This window comes from Contarinia nasturtii, unplaced genomic scaffold, assembly GCF_009176525.2.
Source record: "Contarinia nasturtii isolate CC-2019 unplaced genomic scaffold, AAFC_CNas_1.1 Cnas_scaffold_285, whole genome shotgun sequence".
NCBI lineage: Eukaryota > Metazoa > Arthropoda > Insecta > Diptera > Cecidomyiidae > Contarinia > Contarinia nasturtii.
Window position 1 is genome coordinate 4,725,037 of NW_022197640.1, and position 13,812 is coordinate 4,738,848.

A 13,812-nucleotide genomic window follows, 5' to 3' on the forward strand; every position below is an offset into this window, starting at 1 on the left:
TTCTTAGAGAGCACTCTCACTGGCTTCTCAGTGTCTCCACTCATTTGGATAATTTTCAATCTTGACTTTTAGTAGTATTCTGACCATCTACGTGGGAGGCTTGTATGAAAAACACGGAAGACCGCTGAAATGGAACTGCCGTAGGTCCGTATATATTTGGCGTTTACCAAATGTCTTCGTACAGTAATGCCACAAACGACAATAGACGGTGACGTTTTAAAAAACCATTTCAGTGTTGCATGTAGTTCTATCTTCATACGATCACTGTGTGCAATCACCAAGTACAACATATAACATTATTCACAGTGGATCTTTTTTATATTCATCATCATCAACATCAACAAATTTGAGCAAGTAAACATTGACACAGTTTGAAATATATTATAAAAAGTCGACACAAAGAATAACAAACAAACATTGTAGCTTCCACCGTTGAAAATTAAATATGAGATGCAAAAAAAGTAAGAAAATATTTTCGTTGCTCTTAATAATATTATCATTACGTGATTTAATAATTTCGAAGAGTGCAGTGAATGAATGAAGCCACAGTAAAATGATCGCGTTCGCTTCATCCAAACGAACTTTTTCATATGCATCCCACTTAAATAATATATAACATCGTCTAGTTTGGTATAGTGTACCGTTCGTAGATCAAGTTTGTGTATTGAAGTGAAGCTTCGTAATGGATAAGTAAAAAATGGAATAGAAAATAACGAATGAAAAATTGAATATTTTTCATCAAATAACGAGCATACATTAACGGATAAAACCGATGTCTTTAGAGAGAATGAGTTTATTCCATGTAGGAAAAAACAACAAATTTTGCATAATAAAATGCCATAATGCTGTATCTCAACGATGAATGTTGCGGAAATGCAATGTGTGCTGAGAATAAAGTAAAAAGAGGAAGGAGTGTGCAATGCTTGAATGGGAAAGAAATCATGAGAACTGAATAAAATCTGCGACTACTTGCTATTAAGTTTATGGATAAGCCAAACATTATGGCTAGGGGGTAGACATGTAGATTCAAAACATACAGAAATCATAGGATTCTATGGATTCAAATTCAACGCTTCATGCAGATCATTCGCGTTTTATTTTCTTTTGTACCAGAATAAAACTTTTGTTTTTTATTTAAATACTTGCTGTTAAATTTAAATAATATTTTATCATACTAATAAAAATAAGCGATTGTAGAAATTTGAATTCTTTGAATTCTGTGAATTCAATGATTTCTGTGATCACATGTCCTCAAGGTACAAATTCAGGGGGGATAAATGGGTCTTCACGTTACGATTTGTGTTTTGTTTCCAATAAATTTCTTTTTACTGGGGGCTCTCCCACATAACATTTGTTCTATTTTCTTAGAATTATTATCGCAAACAAATTTTTTTGAACGATGAGGCTGTATTAACAATGCTTGTCAAATATATAATTGTACTTTGTGTCCAATATTGAGTTTGGAGTCAAAAAATCACTGAATTCAGAAAATTAAAAGAATTCATAGAAATCACATAATTCACATTGGATTCATTGGGGTCTACCCCCTAGCATGTGGATACAAAAAAGAACTTTTTATTTGCTGAAATCGATTGGCAAGGACAAACAAGCTGCGTGTCTTCACTCAGAAAACTATAAAGAAAAATGAGGATAAAAATTAAAGCAAATGCACTTTTAAAAGTGTTGTGTTAAAACATTACTTAATCTCAAAATCAAAAATGATCTACTGGGAAAATTGAGAAAAAATGCTCGCCATGAAAAATGTTACGTGTGAGAAATATGCGATGATTTGTGCTACAAACGCCCTTTGCTTCTCGCTGGGCTTAAAAGTTTTTATTCATCGACTTCTCTGCTTTCATCAGAGGCTGTGTGAGGTGTTAGTGTGCTTACACACCACACAATCTCTATATAAACACATATCATGAGTTCGCTATTCGTATCGGTAAATTCTATAGATATGGTATAGTTTTGTGGTATTGTACGAGTTACCTTTCCGATTTTAAACCTTTATGATAGATTCGTCCACATTTCGAATTATGTGTATAAAAAATGGTATATACGATTTGCCACAAATGTTGAGCAATTTATTCGTGTTTCAGATCATTAATCAAAACTAAAACCGAGATGGAAAGGTAAAAACACCTTTCGTATGGAATATATTTTTTCAGCCAGACTATGCTATCTACAAGATCGAACAACTGTCCAAATGGTGCTAATATTAACAGTACAGTGCGGACTCATGTCTTTCAGTTTGAGGTGATTTTAAAAATGAAGGTTAAAAATTACTTACCAGTATAAAATCGAAAATTTAGAATGCGATTTAGATGGTGGGATATTTTTCGAGGTCGGACATAATGGATCATCATGGTCCAACCAGATGTACCATTTTTATTAAGTTCAAATGGTTATTTATGTTTTAAAAATGTATAGCTCGTATAAATCTCTCACCATTCATAATGTAAAATAAATTTTGAATTCATATGAAGGTATAATAAACCCAGAGTTAAACCCAAAAAAAATTCGATAAAAAGTGAACCAATTTTTTTTGTCCAATTGAAGTGAACCAAAAAAAAATTCACTCGGTTTTTTCAGTGTAAAATACACTAAAATGGAAAAAAAATTTAGGGTCACTTTTATTGAACAAAATTTTTTTGGTTCACTTCAATTGGACAAAAAAAATTGGTTCACTTTTCATTGAAAGTTTTTTTTGGTTTCGTGTTTAAACATATTTCGAGAAGTAGTTTTTATTCTACCCCATTCATATATCAGTCGATAATACTTTTCACTATTTTGGCGAAAAAGTTCGCCATAAACTAATAGTATTCTTATTTTAAAATGAAATCTCTTCACTTTTTTGTGAGATCAAAATAGGTCAAATCAATTTCTTCAATCTACAAATATCCTCTAGTAAAATGAGAAATGTTTATCAAATATACATTGTATGTAATTTCTACTATCAATATACCGTTCTTACGTGGTGAATACCAATTGTGATTGTTGGTACCGTACATGCTTAAAGATGAAATGGAAATATGTGTTCTAAATAGAATGTGAAGAATGTAATTAAAATAGATGATATTTACAGAATTTTGAATGAAAGCATTTTCCGGGAGGGCCTATATGTAAAATTGAATGGAATGTGCCGCATTCCCATAATCGTAAATTTGGATAATAACTTTAAAACAATTCACCAACACAATTAGTAATTTTTCCTTTGCTTACCTTCCACTATATATTTAACATGAGAACAAGAAGCGTTACTTAGAAGTGCAGCATTAATCTTTGGTAATGGGTTTGTTGTAAGTTTTATATTCATTTAAAGCCAATTTCCTTTGGCTACTTTTCATTTTCTCCTCTCCGTATTTCCATTTTATTTTCTCTAAACGCTCTTTTTCTTGGTTCTCTTTGTCGCAACAGATTTTCAAAGAAATTGTTCATCGTCGTTGTTGTTTTTTGTTTCGTCGTTGAGCTGAAGAAAAGAGCGTGACATTTATATAAGTAGCGTAATCCCTTAAATGGCAGGAGGTTAATGTCGGTATATGTATATTGTACATTAAAAAAATGTTTGTAGAAAGGCTGATGATTCTCAAGTAGACTGACTGTAATTAATTGAGTGGTTTTGCCGGGATCCTGTAGCCACTTTTTGAATTTGACAAACCAATTGAACAGAAACAAATGAATTTTGAGTGATTTTCGTGGTCAGACCATAGTTACTGAGATAAATTACTGGTTTATTCAATTACAATTATACATAGTCGTATCGACCTATGGTATGTGTTATCCGTCTCCATCTCTCTTTCTCCCGTTTTCTCAACGAAATGTAGAAATTTGAATTTTTCCTCTTAGCACATGGTGTATTTTGTCTCCACAAAGATATGAATCATAAGAAAATGAACACTATCGCATTGTGTATGACTAAGGTGAATTTTATTGCATGTTTAAATGATGATAGCCTTGCATTAATCCGTTGAGAATATATGATACGGAGCTAGTAATTCTACTTCGAATAATATAAATCTTTTATGGTTTGCTCTTGAGATATAGAGTGCAGACTGTGGTATATACCTTCGATTTTTTTCAAGAACTTTCGGTGCAATTTTGATTTTCATTTTTATTGTTTTTTTTTCTTCTATTTTATTTAAGAATTTGTTCTAAATACTTTCTAAAAGCTTGATTAGATTGTTTGAGAAGATATATGAAGTGTATTTTTTATATGTATATATTATTTTTACATTTTTGCACGTATGAAAACTTCTGGCATTTCTCAGACAAAGCTGAAGAAATATACAACACACAGTGCGGTAAGCATCTGGCAATCTTCAATCCAAAAATTCTTCATTTTTTCACTTGCTCACCTCATTGGTGCTGTGCAATTTTGCGGGTTAAATTTCTAATTTAATGATTGAATATTTAGAGCTGACTGTGCTATCATTACATCAGTTGTTTAAATGGTTTTTTGGCCAAAAACACCTGCTGTAGACACACACACACCATTGTACGTCCAAACAGAATACTTCTTTCTCCCCAAAATATATGTGTATACGTACACAGCTCCTGTTGAGAAGCCTTCGGCTCTTATTTGAGGTCTATGTTGCTCAAATGCTTACGGAAAAGCTTTTACAAACTGTTAAAATATAGAAACGTGCATGTAGGAAAAACGCATACAAATTGAACCATATAAGTTGACTGGAATGTACACACCGTTAGTTGAAATTTACAGTATTGAGCCTCTCGACATAAGCGTGAGCAGTGAGCACTACACAGAAAAGCATTCGGGTTAAATATTTGGAGAGTAGTTTTGTGTTATTATGGCTGTTATAGATTCTATGATTTTTTTAGTGAGAATAGAGAAATGTATGACACAGGGCATTTTCTATTGTCAAACAACATCGTTACATGTGTAAATCAAGCACAACCAAGGGTAATCCTTTGTTTTGCACTATTTTATAACCTATTTTGATTTTCAATGGTGATTAAAAAGGACAATTTTTATGAAAAATTATGATTTGTATATGTGAATTCAGTTCCAAGAATACAAAGATATATAACTAACATTTTGTGCCAGTCTAGCTTTATGTCGTATCGTTCGGAAGTATTTTGGATTATTCCATAAAATTTGAAATGAAAAGCACAATTTATATACATATGAAATGATATCCGACTAGACAAGAAGTACGTCAATGTTTCATGTCTAATGTGGAAAATTTCATTGGACATAATGCATTCATTGTTTTTTTTTAGATTAATTTGGCCTGGTCGAGCCATTGAATATATGATTTTTATGTTCATCATCTTTTTTATTCATCTCTAAATTTGACTCAAATTATTGCTTTAATACGATACACTGTGTATGATACACAATGCAATGGACGACAGAAACTATAGTTAATATACAGTGTATTGTACACTGACTTCCTCTGCGTTTTATCAAAAATTCAAATTATGGAATTGAACTTTGATTTATAGAAGTGGTGGTTATCATTTTCGAAAGTTTCGTTAGACATGCAAATAAAGGGGCCATATAGCTGTGTGTGCTCGCCTCGTTAAAACTATCTATGAACAGAATGTTTTAGCATAATGAACTGTGGTTTCCCCGAATAAGTTTCCATTTCGTATACAATCACCATACACAATCAACATATATTATCATGGCAGCCAGAGCACACATTTGAATGTACACACACGAACACAAGTGACCATCAAAATGTTTCCAAAGTATCTCTCCCTCTCTTTGTCTCACGGTCAAAAGCTTCTACTGAGTGAAAAAAAGAACCGACCAAATTTCTTTCTCGCCAAGATAATTTATAACCATTCATTTATTATTAATAACTTAAATGAACATCTTTTGTGCGTAAGAGATGGCGAATATATGCAATGTGCACGCTTGTTTCTATGTGTGAATGCCAATTTCAAAAATGCTGCGTGTAGCCAATTTGAAAATTTAAATTCACCATTTTGCTTAATGTTAAAGTTCAGAAGCCTTGGGTTTCTGTTTGTCTTTATTCAATATCCATCACGTACAATCGCCCTTCCAACTTAAATTCGAATTAATATACACTCGAATGCGTGTACGTTCAAATGAGGTACCGATTCAAAGACTGCTACGGCATATGGTACGGACAACTCAGCATCAACGTCAGCGTAATCTACATCGTATAACAGCAGCTTAATCCAATCTACAATTTATTTATCAAAAAGCAATAAAGTCGAGAACTTTCGATATGTGATAATTATGCCAGAGATAATATTATGTTAACAAACAAAACCACACATATAGATACATACGCGCACCTACGCTCTTTCATATTGCCATTTACAAAATAAAAGAGCGAAGATAAGAAAAGCGAAGCGTTTCAAAATAAATAGAGAACACATAGAATAATGACACGAAAAAGGATTTACATCGAACGACACATTTTGTTGGAAAACGAAAAGTTGGTTGCAATGATGGCAATGTCAGGACATAAAATTAATTATGTTTGAAATACCAAAAGTTGATGGCTTTCACATGAGACTATCCCAATGAAAATGAAAGTGTACTTCTAAAATTCAGTTCCACAATCACAAACACATTTATCTTATTCAAATTGTACGTACTCAATGTTCATGCTCCTAATTTAAAATTGATTTCACTTAACCCACTCGTGGTGTCACTTTCTCGTTCTATCCAACAAAATTGGCATTACAACTGGTAATTTAGCAGCGATGATTTTAAAGTACGGACACAATTTTATTATCTTCAATGTGTATCCAGCTTTTTACGCCTACGGCTTTGAATTAGCAGAATAAGAAAAAAAAATGAAACTTTTATTCAACTTCAATTATCATTTGAAATGGAGACCACAAAAACAACTACGCTTTCCAGGCATATCCACTTTCAAAAATGTGTATATGGCATGCAAAGAGAAAAAAACCACCAAAAATAATATGTATTTCTCTAACATACACAAATTTGTCGGGGACGACATTTCAAATATTCGGCTCTGGAATTCGGTGAGGAAGCATTTTCTCACATTCATTTTGATTGTAGGATATGTAGCAGCCATTGTGCGTGTTCGCCTTTGTTTTTTCTCTCTATATTTCGCTATCTCTTTTCATCTTCTCTTCATCGGGTAACGTATTTATCACTTGACATTCGAATCGAGAAATGGCCCTCAAACACATTTACTTAAAAAGCCATCACACTTTACTTTAAACATCTATTTTTATGCGACGATGCGTGCTAATCCTCAGGCAAAATACTACAAGCGTAATACAATTTAAACGCTTTAGTATTTCTAGTATAATCTATGGAAGCGTACAGTGACACCACACACACACAACTTGTAAACGACCTAGGGGATAACCATGAATTGCAGATCGAATAATTTATAATAATAAACGCTATTTCTCTCTATTTTTCACTAATTCTGCTAGTATTTCTACTAGTTTGTTCTAATACTGCTATTTTTTGCTAATTTTTCTAGTACGTCAAAAATATTGCATACGTCAGATTGACTGCATGATCGAATAATCGAAATGTGTTTACGTAAATGTTTCAAGTTGACACTTTCAACGTGTATATTTGAAGCAGGCACTAGCGTATACGTTTTCAGTAAGAAATCTGTCATCAAATCTACATTTTCGATTGCAATTCGTAAATTGTAATTAATACAGATGGAACGTGCTTGGTTACGTGCCATTGAATATATTTTTATTTAAAAATCGGAAAAGGCGTATTTAACTACATATTTTGATACATTTTAGTTCAACAGTATTCAATTCGTTTGTTTTGTGAATTTTATTTCAATTAATTATTTCAATAAATTCAAGAATAAATGCTTACTAAAGTATATACATGTACAGTGCTAATTCTGCTATTTATTGCTAATTTCTCTATTTTCTTCATGTAAATTTCCCTATTTTTTGCTAATGTGCTAATTCTAATTCGCATGGATATCCCCTAGTAAACGACCGACACAGGGTGTGAGAATGAAAAAGTATTTCAAATTTCTGATAAAATGATATGGAAGCGAATCGCATTCAAGCCGAACATTACACAGAAAATATGTATAAAATAATAGAATCGTTCTTTTCTTGTTTTGGTTGGGTTTTTCCTCACAAACAAAAAAAAAAAAAAAGAATTGAAACACATCTTTTTCCGTGCCAAACTGTTTACATCACAAAGATGTGTGTCAGTGTAAAATTAAGTTTTTTTTGCCATCGCAATAAAATGGCAATCGATACAGAATTCATCCGTTTTATTCTCGCCAGTCTAATATCACGTAGATTTTCCATAACTTGTATGAATGTGAAGCTTAGCAATTTTTCACTTAAAAATTCCGAATATTTGGCTCGTTTGGTCTTTTCTTTCCGATTGTTTAAAAACAAATTCCGTTCGGTGCTCTACATTATTTACGAAACAGATATCATTATGCCGAAAACTTTTGCTGTGAAAACAACAAACTAAGTTAAAGTTGACGTTTTGGACTTTGATTTCTGTATCGAAATGAACAAGCCCATCATCACGTTTCACGTTTGCATCAATTTTTTATTTTTTTTTTTTTCGATTGAGATACCCGAAATAATTTAATGCCATTGAATTTAAAGCAGTCCTTCTCTTTCGTTCTCTTTGCTTCGCCAAAAATTGTTATTGAGATAAACATGATGCTAGCAGACCTTCGAGACAATATTTGTCAGAAATGACAATTATCGTGTACAAATCATTTAAAAGAATTTTTTCTCTCACAGAAAAAAAAAACAGAAAAAAAAATGGAAGGAATGAAAAATAAATAACTCCCGATAGAACCACATTGAATGTAGATAATGTTTGTTAGACAAAAACAAAAATGATTAGGCTACGGGGGAGAAATGAAAAAGCAAACGAAAAAATCTCTCAACTACATGAGAAAAACAAGAGCAAGTAGAAAAATGAACACAAAAGAGATTTAAACCGAAAAATTGCACATTTCGAAGTGATAAAGGAAAAACTTTACGCGCAACACACTATGCTATATGTGAAACCATATATTTACGCATAAAACCGAGATGATAATAATATTATGAACAGTGATGGGCAAAGATACTTTATCTGAGGTTTTTAAGATACTTTTGAAAATTATCTGAATTTTTCCAGATACTTTACCAAAATATCTTATCTTATCTAAACGTATTTTTCGCTATTTTTGTATGAAAAAACCAGAAGATACTGCAAGATAAAATAAAGATAACGAGATCTTTTATCTTATCTAGATAGAATTTTAAAACTTTTAAAATATCTTATCTGTTATCTAAACTTTAGATAGTATCTTTACACATCACTGATTATGAACAGCATGAAGTGATTATATCTTTAGAGACTCGGTGATCGGGGAACACTCACATACACAGAGCATAGATGTGGTAATAAGCACAGCCAAGTGTAAAGTGTCATTTCTTTTAGCAGTCGTGTATTATTATCCTTTATTGCTCTTTCATCATCATCATCTCTAACTCAATGCAGTTGGATCTTTCTATTTCCTCGCAATTTTCAATTCAATATCGTTGTCTCAGTTAGGTGGTCGTGTGTTGCTCTCGTTTTTTTGGTAATATCTGCCCGCAGCGTTTCTATTGAACGATTTACATGGTTGTTTCGTGTTATTATTATTATTATTGTTATTTTCATTACGATATATTATTTTTCTATGAGGTTGAAAATGTACGCACGCACATACACATACAACCAATAACAATCACCTACGTTTTTCCCTTAAAAGTTATAACATGCCTGTGAAGAATCTTACCATAACATGCGAAACATTGAATGAAGAATCAAGTCGATCAATTGAATGTCGAGAAATATTGAAATAATGTTACCGCCGTTACTTGCCGGCACGCACAACTGAATATGCAATATGTATTTTTTTTATCTTATTCATTTCGATTAAAGTTTTGAAAGCAACAAAAAGGCAATCAAAATGAAGGGAATTTTGCCCAAGCAATAAAAATGATAAATATAAATAACATGCATTAATGTGCAAGAAATCAAATGGCAAATAGCCATGTTATGTATGTATTTGTGTCTATTTTTTCTTGTTTTAAATTTTTCGTTCCGTTTGGCAATCGCACAGACGCCAATTTTTTCAAACATCCAAGAAATCGTAATGCTGAAGATGTTTGAACTAAATATTCAATGACATTTTCGCTCTTCACCATTTTTTTTTCGATTTTGTTGTTATTTTGGCCCATTTCATCTGGAAATCATTTTGCAATGCATTTACAGAACGGAGAATGGTACACACAACAACAACAACAATGCAAAAATGTTTCACTATTTCAACGCAAAACGAGTCTCGTAAATATTTTGTACGAACGAAGAATGTTGGCAATTTATTATATTTAAATGCTCTCAGTTAAAATAATTCGCCTCTTCGGTAAATGCCATTGCCATGTCACATTGTGCATTTGCTTGCATCATTGTTAGTTTTTCTAGTTCATTGTTTATGTGTTCGAGAAAAACAGACAATTTCCAATAATAGAAAACAAAGGGAAATGGTTCGTTTCAAATAAGATTTTAAAGCTTAAGAACATTTGATTGTACGCTTTTCATGTTGATGATTGTATTTAGTAAATTGTATTCGAATCACAACTGAACACGTGCGAATTAAAGTGAGCTCAAATCTTGATAAAAATAAAAGAGCAAAATCATGTTGCTCTTTTATTTTTTTCAAGATTTGAGCTCACTTTAATTCTCAACCATTCAACATTAACATTCGATCACAATCTTTCTCAATAGATTCACATTTTATAGAGATTTTCCCATAACAAATCAGATTTAATGGAACAAAAAACGATGACACCGACTTGAATTAGACATACGTTCCTTTTTTACATTTCATATGATTATAATGGTAACTATGTTTGCAAAAGTGACAGTAACAAAACCAAAGTGTCGAGCAATCACTAAAATTTTACACAATGCATCTCCCACACCGACAAAAACCTTATAGAGCACACACAGCACAAATGTCAAATTAATTGCGTGCCTAACAAAATGAAATCCTCATTCATTATGACTTGTCGTTGAATGCTTCGATTTCCATTTGCCACCAATGTAACGGCACAGAAAAAAAAGTCTGTGAAGTGACACAACTGAAATTGCATTAGACTTATGTGCGCTGTTAATTTAATAGATGTTGAATGAAAATGCTGATCGAAAGTGGCGTGAAATGAAGAATGGTGGTGGCCGTTGGCGCAACGGTTCGGCATAAAATACCTCAGGTTTAAATACTTTTACATGAACGAAAGGTAGAAAAAGTTTAAAACTTTTTCATATTCGTTGAATGAAAATCATTTCGGAGCGAACCAAAAATATTGTTTTTAAACTTTTCTTTTTTGCATCATAAACTGTGAACTGGTGGTACTGTTGTCTCACGGTGAAAATGAAAAGGCAAAGGACAATACAATTTTACGGCTGTTAAGGTTGCTCATTCATGTGCTTAATTGCTATCTTTATATACTGTTTTTACGATTGTACAAATTTATGATTTCTTGTCTGTCGCTCTCCTTCAACACTTGTTACTCGTCGCGATCGAGATGACGGCTCGAACATGGTTTACAAAACGACGTGGCACGAAACGAATCATGGCACACTGTAATGTAATTTTTACAACGACACTCATTGGTTGAGTTCTCGCGCATTTCAAGTTTCACTTCATCATACATTTTAATGGGGGGCCCATTCACATTTAAGAAAAGTTATCACGTAATAAGTTGATATTTGATGATTAAATTTTTGCCTTAAGCGGTAGACATAATAGCGGCCAAACGAATTTTGCGCTTAAAGTGTTATTGTTTTATTTCGGATCAGCAAGATAAAGAAAAACAATTTTGAACAATTTCAAATGTGGGAGCAATGGCAAATATTGATTTTTTGATATGGATTTTTTGGAGTCGTAAAAGTTTTCATATTTTTTTTACAATAAAAAATCCTATGAAACTAAACAAGTGAGACAATTTTTGTGTGAATATTCGGACCGTGTGCACAGCAAAAAAAATTATTGGTTCAAGAGTGTACAACTAAAATTGGAGTAGACTTGCAATGCGAGTTAACATTAAAATAAACAGACGCACAGATTACTTGTAAATATTTGCTTTTTGTGCCTTCAGAAATTACATCGCCGGTGACATGTTGTTCAATTGAATTAGGGAACAAGCATTTTAACGGAATCGATTCGGCGTACACTAGGCTTGTCGGATTTTGTTCACTTTTGAGATTTTTTTTCTTTGCAATTCCGTAATATTGAAATTTCAATGCTGGAGTAAATGGTAATGTGTCTCTGCCACAGACATTATATTGAGATATTTTCAGCCAACTGAATCAGCTCAGGAAGCTAACGTCAGGCACTGAAATGGAGTGAAAACAATATAAATGTTTGTTATAGCCATTGCAGTAATGTAAGTGTTTTTATAACCATTACAATCATTTCTATTGTTTTTGCTCCTAAGCTGAACCAGCTGCCTGAAAATATCTCAATATAATGTATCCTATGCAGTATGTCTGTATCCATAATTTAAGTTTTTGAAGTGGAACGACACAAAAATTTCAAATAATGGAATTTGAAATTCATTATTACGGAATTGTCCAAAAGTGAACAAAATTCGACAAGCCTGGCGTACACAAGGCTTCTATTTATGAAAGTTCCACATTGCAATTCGCTTTTTTACCTAACATGTATATTTGTTCACGGCATTCAATAGAATAGATTGTATTAGAAGCGTTTGCGAAATGCGAAACGATGCCATGCCGATGTGTGTGCCTGATAAATCAAAGAGAAGCGATTTTGCTAGCACGTTTGCATACACAAACCTTTTAACTCTTTCAACATACCTATAGTGTTATAGACGTCACCAATTGTAATGAACATACTTTGTGTTTATGGGGGTGTGAGTGTGTATATGTCGTCAAATCTCAGCAACAGTAAATCGTCTTTGTAGTCATCAATTTGATGTGTACACATGAAACAAAATGTATTTTCTTCTGTTTATCTAATAAATTATGCATCAGTGTGATAAACGAACGCACGCACATTCACCAAAAAGTGTCTGAAATATAAAAGAATAAAAGGACAACTTAAATAAATAATGATGTAAAGTGTCGCTTTATCGACGTTGTCGAAAATCACTTTTCGAATTTTCAGATTTCCCACTTCATTCAGTGTAGATTTATTTTGTTATTCGAATCAATTGCGTAAACTGATTGTAAGTATATTCTCAAACGAAAAAAAAATATGTAAGACTACTTTTTCTCGTCAATCATTTTTGAAGATGTGTACGAAACGAATGGAAAACATGAAATCTAACGGCAATTATATAATCAACGATAATTTCGTCAAGCATCAAAATCGGTGCAAAATTGATTTATACTTTCACTGTGAATGGGCAATCAGTATAAAAGGAGACCCTCATATGTAATTCAATTCAATCAATGCATGTGTATGTGTGTATGTTAGCGGACACCAAGGGTGCTTATGCTTTTACGCTGTTATGATACGCCTCAAGAGCTTAAAAGTGGAACATTTCACAACAATATAATTATAGCGATTTGAGACATGAGCCGGTGTATGCGATATTTGCTGCATTTTTCCCGGCGATTATGGCCATTTTGGGTGTGTATGTGTCGGTGTGCCCATGTGTGGTACATATATATACAATACATAATGTTAACAAGTACCGTATTATGTTGCAAATAAAGTGCAAAACGTCTATTTGACCAAGGTATTGTAGATGCAATTATTGTTTATTCTCAATGGGAATCAATTTAATCGGAATTAAAAACCGCACTGGGAATGTGCA